Here is a 6,203-nt window from a genome sequence, read left to right as displayed (position 1 = left end):
ATCATGTCCATGTGAACCAATAGCAAGTACTTAGGATGGAATTAATAAGAATTTTATTGATTCAAGGTGCTTTGCACCAGCTGTCAGACACAGACCAGACTCCTTAGCTATTCTTCACCCTGATTTCATAAAGAATAGCATCCCCATAGGACGATTTTAATTGGAAGCATATTTTCCCCCTATGATGCAAACTTAAGGTCACAACAGGTAACCTGAAAGATTGTTCCACCAGATGTTATTCCCAGAAAACATATTCCCCAAATATCATGATACTCAAGGGGCGAAGATCACATACGTCTTAAGATAAACTTCCCATCAAGTCAGTTTACTATAACTGAATGGCTGGGTTTCAAATGAAGGCAAGATGCAATTTAGATTCTGGTATACATTAGAAAAATGAAAATTACATTCTCCACCTGTTTCAGGGCCTGTTACTTTTGTGTTAAGCTGCATGGTGTACTTTAAGATATTCAAGGCTGAGTTTAATACATGGTTTTGCATTCTGAAAACCAGAAAATCTAATTTTTTTCTTATTATAGTATAGTTAAATGTATAGTACTATTTATTTATTTTCATGATAGACTTTTTCAAAGTCTATTAGTAACATAATTGCAGATTTAAATGGGAGAAATTTTAATTATCAAAAGAATTTTCCAATATTTATGATAACTTTTAAATTTTGTAAATGTATTTGAAATGTTTTTTTTTTTTTCTTTACCAGAAATTGAACCCAGGATGTTATAATCATTGAGCCCCATACCCAAACCTTTTTAAAAATTGTTTTGGAAACAGGGGCTCACTAAGTTGCTTAGGGCATTGTTAAGTTGCTGAGGCTGGCATTGCATCTCTGATCCTGCTGTCTCACCCTACTGAGTCTCTGGGATTACAGGTGTGCGCCACCACACCAGGCTTGAAATAACTTTTGAAAGTTGCCATGTTCTTTATTAATTGTTAAATGTTTCATGAAGAAATTTTTAATTGTTTGAAGCCTTCAAAAGAGTTAAGCCTCAAAATACATTTTCAGTTCTGCTAAAACTATTTCCAAATCCCTACTATATCATTGTCCTGGCATGAATAATTATCATCAAGACTAGCAAATATTTACTTTCTAATATAGAATATAAATCAATCATAGTGTTAGATTCAAAATGATTAAATTTGCATATTGCTTTTCTTTCCAATTCAGGATACCAAGTAAAGAGAATTCAAATGGGATGTACTGCCAAAGTATTTCAATATTGCTATGATTAATGCTAATTTGTGAAAGTATTTGTATAATTATATATCTAAGTCACCTCTTCTTGACTTTCAGCTCCATGAAAATTGTGGCAAGGACTTTGTCTCTAATATACAGGTCCAGCACAAGAAATGGTAAATGATAGTGTTACCAAAAATTTTAATTATTATCTCTCATTGATAGCATGAGAAAGCAACTGGAGAATAACATTGGGAAAGCAAGAGCAATCTTTTATGCAAAAAGAAGTGGCATCAAGAAAACTATAAAACTGTAATTTTGGAATTATCCAATAATCCCAGAACGGTTGGAGTCAGTGACTGGATAATTAAGATGCTCCCAATTTACATAATGAATATGATTCTGTTTTCAAACCCCAAAGTATGTACATCTTAAACAGACAGAGGCAATTAATACATTTGGCACTAATTCTTCCTTTGGCACTCTCTCATAAATGTAACCTAACTTTATGTACATAATTTCCATATTTCATATCTCTGGTTTTGATCTCTTTAAGCCATCCCAATGGATCCCCCAGTTGACAGGTTTTCTTTTCTTTTTTTGGTACCAGGGATTAAACTCAGAGGCAGTAGACCACTGAGTCACATCCCCAGTCCTATTTTGCATTTTATTTAGAGACAGGGTCTCACTGAATTGCTTAGCATCTCGCTTTTGCTGAGGCTGACTCTATCCTCCTGCCTCAGCTTCCTGAGTCACTGGGATTATAGGCATGCACCACCATGCCTGGCTTGACTGGTTTTCTAAATACCTAATGTGTTTTCCCAGCTGCAGATTAATTAGCTGCCAGTGAGAGAACATTACTACCTTAATGACAGCAACTTTGGATCATTGGCATTTAATTCCTTAAGCAGAGTTAAGGAAACTTGCTTACATTAAAACTGAATTTTCTTAACCCCGGAGTGGTAATATGGATCACTTAAGTTATTATTTTTGTATATGTCAAATGCATTCTCCTTCTTATCCCCAAAGAAGTTACAAACCATATGTGGTACAATAAATAGGAGTTGAGACTGCATTTTGAGCAGAAAAATCCTATTCTAATTCCAGCCTGGCCCCTTATCAACTGTATAAATTTCAACAGATTTCTTAGTCTTGCTAAATTCATTGTTGTTCATCTAAAACATGAAGAAAAACCTGGTGCCTATCAAAGATAACTCTGATGAGTATTAAACATAAATCTTGGAAGATTGCCACATTGAGTAATTAAATAATTGTAACATATTTTGTTAGACTGTGTTGTTATATTCCAATATCCCCTGGGCTGCTCTGTAGGACTACACTTGCTGCCTACTGATGTAGGCAGACATAGACTTGGTTTAGCCAATGAAATGTGAACAGAAATTAGATATGTTACTTCAAAACACAAGTTTTATGATAAAATGTGTACTTTGTCATAATCTTTAATCTCCCTCTGGTAATATTCAGAGGAAAGTTATTTCATCAGCCTAGGCCTCCCAGTGAAGGATGTAGAGCAGTCAGAGTTTAGTTGTAATGGACTCATAGTGTGATCAAAAACAAAACTCTTTGATTATAACTCATTTATGCTTCATGACTGCTTATTACTTTAGAATAACCCAATTATCCTGTTTGATACATCTCTTATAGGTATTAGTATATTGATCAAAGAAGTTCATGGAAGTAAGTCAAAACAGATGTTTTTGAAAATTAAATTATCATAAAAACTGTACAATCAATAATACATTTTAAAGGTTAAGTGTAAAATGGAACTCAGCTTTCTAATACCTATATCATAAAAATGAACTTCTGTAGATACTAGATTTAATGCCCATGATCTAACTAACTAACGGGAATCAAACTAATTCTTATTCAGAAACCTTAGCCATGTTCCATGGACTTAACTAAGGGGATTGAATTTGACCAGCAAATGGGATATGATGTGGGAAATTATTTGCTTTGAGTCTGTCTTCACTGATCTGTGGCAATAATAATGAAATCACTTGAAAAACAATAATGGGCAAACTCCAGTCACAAAATACCTACAAAAGCATTGTCTTCCATGTGGTTTTTGTATTTGGTATGCTTCTGACATAAAAACTCTCTCATCTTCTACATGCAATAGAAGTAATGAAGGAGATGGAAAGAGAGGGAAGGAGGTCCAATTTCTGATACTCTATAGCATCTATTTCTTTCTATCTTCCTACTTCCTCTCATCTCACTTCTTTTCATCTCATTTCCCTAGGACTTATTTCCACATTTATTTTTATTAACTGTTAGTTGAACTTTCTTTTAGTTGAATCAATGTTCTGTTGAACTATTGTGTGTATATAATAGGAAAATTATGGAAAATCTTAAGCCACCATTTTTTTTTCATTTTCCTTAAATCATGATATGCTACAGTTCCAAAACCAATGAAACAACAGTATTCATTACTCCTGAGACAGGTTGGGTCTGGTCCCAGAACAAAGAAGTCATTGTTGAGTTTGAGCTTAAAAACCAGTCTTTTCAACCACATAAAAAACAACAGCTCTGAAAGCCAGACCTTGTTGAGAGAAAGAGAGCAATGTTTTCTAAATTTTGAAAACTTCCTTATACATCTCATGATCCAGCTTTGGCAGACTTGAGTCATAAAGTTCTACTAAAAGTTATAGCATAAAAACTGTGGAGGATATGCTGTGAGAAAAGCTGACATTGGATAGGAGCTTTCAACCTTGGGGAGATAATGGATGCAAAAGGCAGAGGCAAGAAGTCCAACTTTGGTAATTTGTACCCACCCCTTCTCAACAACCACTTTCCCTTCCCTGATCGCCAGTTCACCTGTCAATGGTAACGGCACCGTGGTTTTCAGGCCAGGGAAGAAATAACAAACAATAATCACAGTAACATAAATTTTGAGGACATTTCCACATAAGAGTACTTTACTTCTCATTCTTCAGCTGTTCTTTGTCTGTGTGTCAACTCAACATGGCACAGGGACTTTAGCAAGGAGGAATCCATGATGGAGAGAGGGAATAGATGTTATAGCTTCAAACAAATACTTCAGAATATAGCAATGTGCAGAGAGAGAGAGAGAGAGAGAGAGAGAGAGAGAGAGAGAGAAGTGAACTATTTTACTTAGTAAATAGTAAATGACACTCTCGGAGAGGTCCAGGAGATTTAAATGATGCCAAGGCTTTGGATGGCCATGACACATAAATTTAACCTCTAGGAAAGGGCATGGATGTCTGTTAAGTCTAAAATTGCTCAGATTAGTATAATGGGCATACAACGTTGAAAGCCACTCCATCAGTTGTTTTCAAAGCAAAGCCTCCACACCAGTGGTGTCAGCATCATGAGAGGACTGTTAGAGTTATGAATTCTCACCTCACCTGAGAACAAACAGAAATTCTGGAAGCAGAGCCCAGAAATTTTTGTTTAGCAAGTCCTCCAGGTGATTCTGATGAAGATTGAAGTTTAAGAACCACAACACAGAGCCAACTATAACCTGACCAATGCCTGTAGACTACACCCTATTGTCTCATCAATTTTAGGCAGTTTCTTTACATAGATAATGTACTTTACAGTGAATGAAATGAATAGTTGACTTAATGCTCAAAACTCAGGGAAATGAAAACAAAAATAGACAAAAGGGATGACACCAAACTAAAAAACTTCTACACAACAAAGGAAACAATCATCAGAGTCAAGAGACACATATAGAATGGGAGAAAAAATAAATAGTCAAAAAAAAAAACTTCATTAAAAAATAACCAAAGGACCTAAAAAAAGACATTTCTCAAAAGAAGACATGTAATGATTAACAGGAACATGAAAAACACACAACATCACTAAACCTTAGGGAAATGCAAATCAAAACCATGATGAGATGCCACTTCATCCCCATAAGAATGGCTGTTAATAGAAAAGACTGAAGATAACAAGTGCTGGTGGGATGTGGAGAAAGGGAACCTTTGCATACTCTTGGTGGTAAGGTAAATTAGTTTAGCCGTTAGGGGAAACAGTGTACATTCCTCAAAAAGTGAAAAATAGAACTACCATATGGTTCAGCAATCCCACTACTGGGTATATATCAAAGGAAATGAAATCAATATGTCATAGAGACAGCTGCACTTACACATTCATGGCAGCACTATTCACATTAGCCAAGAAATGAAAACAAACCAAGTGCTCATGAGCAGAAAAAATGTACAAAGACAATGTGGTACACATACATAACGGAATACTACTCAGCCATAAAAATGATGAAACCATGTCCTTTAAGACAACATAGGTGGAACTAAGTATGTTGAAGTAAAATAAGTGAAATAAGCCAGGCTGAAAAATGAGACTGCATGATCTCACTTACATGTGGCATCTAAAATAAATGGTCTCATAGAAGTTGAGACTAGGATGTTATCAGAACCTGGAGATAGTATGGGAGAATAAGGAATGGTAAAAGGTTGACCAAAGGTACTAAGTTATAGTTAGATGGAAGAAAAAATTCAGTGGTGTGCTATTGTAAAACAGGTGACTATAAGTAACAATAATATGATGTGTACTTCAGAAAGCTAAAAGCAAGTATTTTAAATGTTTTCATCATAAATAAATGATAAATGCTTGAAGAATATGTTTACCCCAACTTAAACATAACATAATGCATACCAAGCATCACATTGCCCCATAAATATATACAATTTACTGTTTTTATGCATCAGTTATAATAACAAATTTAAAAACAATGTTTGTTAGCTATTGTCTGAGTATTCTAGTGTTTGCCTGTTGCTAGCCAATTTCATCATTCCTAAACTTGTTTTCCTTCTGTTCTTCATTGAATCAGAAAAAAAACAAAAAACAAAACAAATAAACAAACAAAAACAAAATTGGGGAAAGGAGGAAAAGAAATTGAATCAAATTAATACTTGTCATGAAATTTGCAGTATTCCTAAGGCAATCAGAAGAGAGTGTATAAAACAGTGTGTGTGTGTGTATATATATATAGAATATTATTTAA

This window comes from Marmota marmota, unplaced genomic scaffold (genome assembly GCF_001458135.2).
Source record: "Marmota marmota marmota unplaced genomic scaffold, marMar, whole genome shotgun sequence".
Classification (NCBI taxonomy): domain Eukaryota; kingdom Metazoa; phylum Chordata; class Mammalia; order Rodentia; family Sciuridae; genus Marmota; species Marmota marmota.
Note: the sequence above shows the minus strand (reverse complement) of the source record.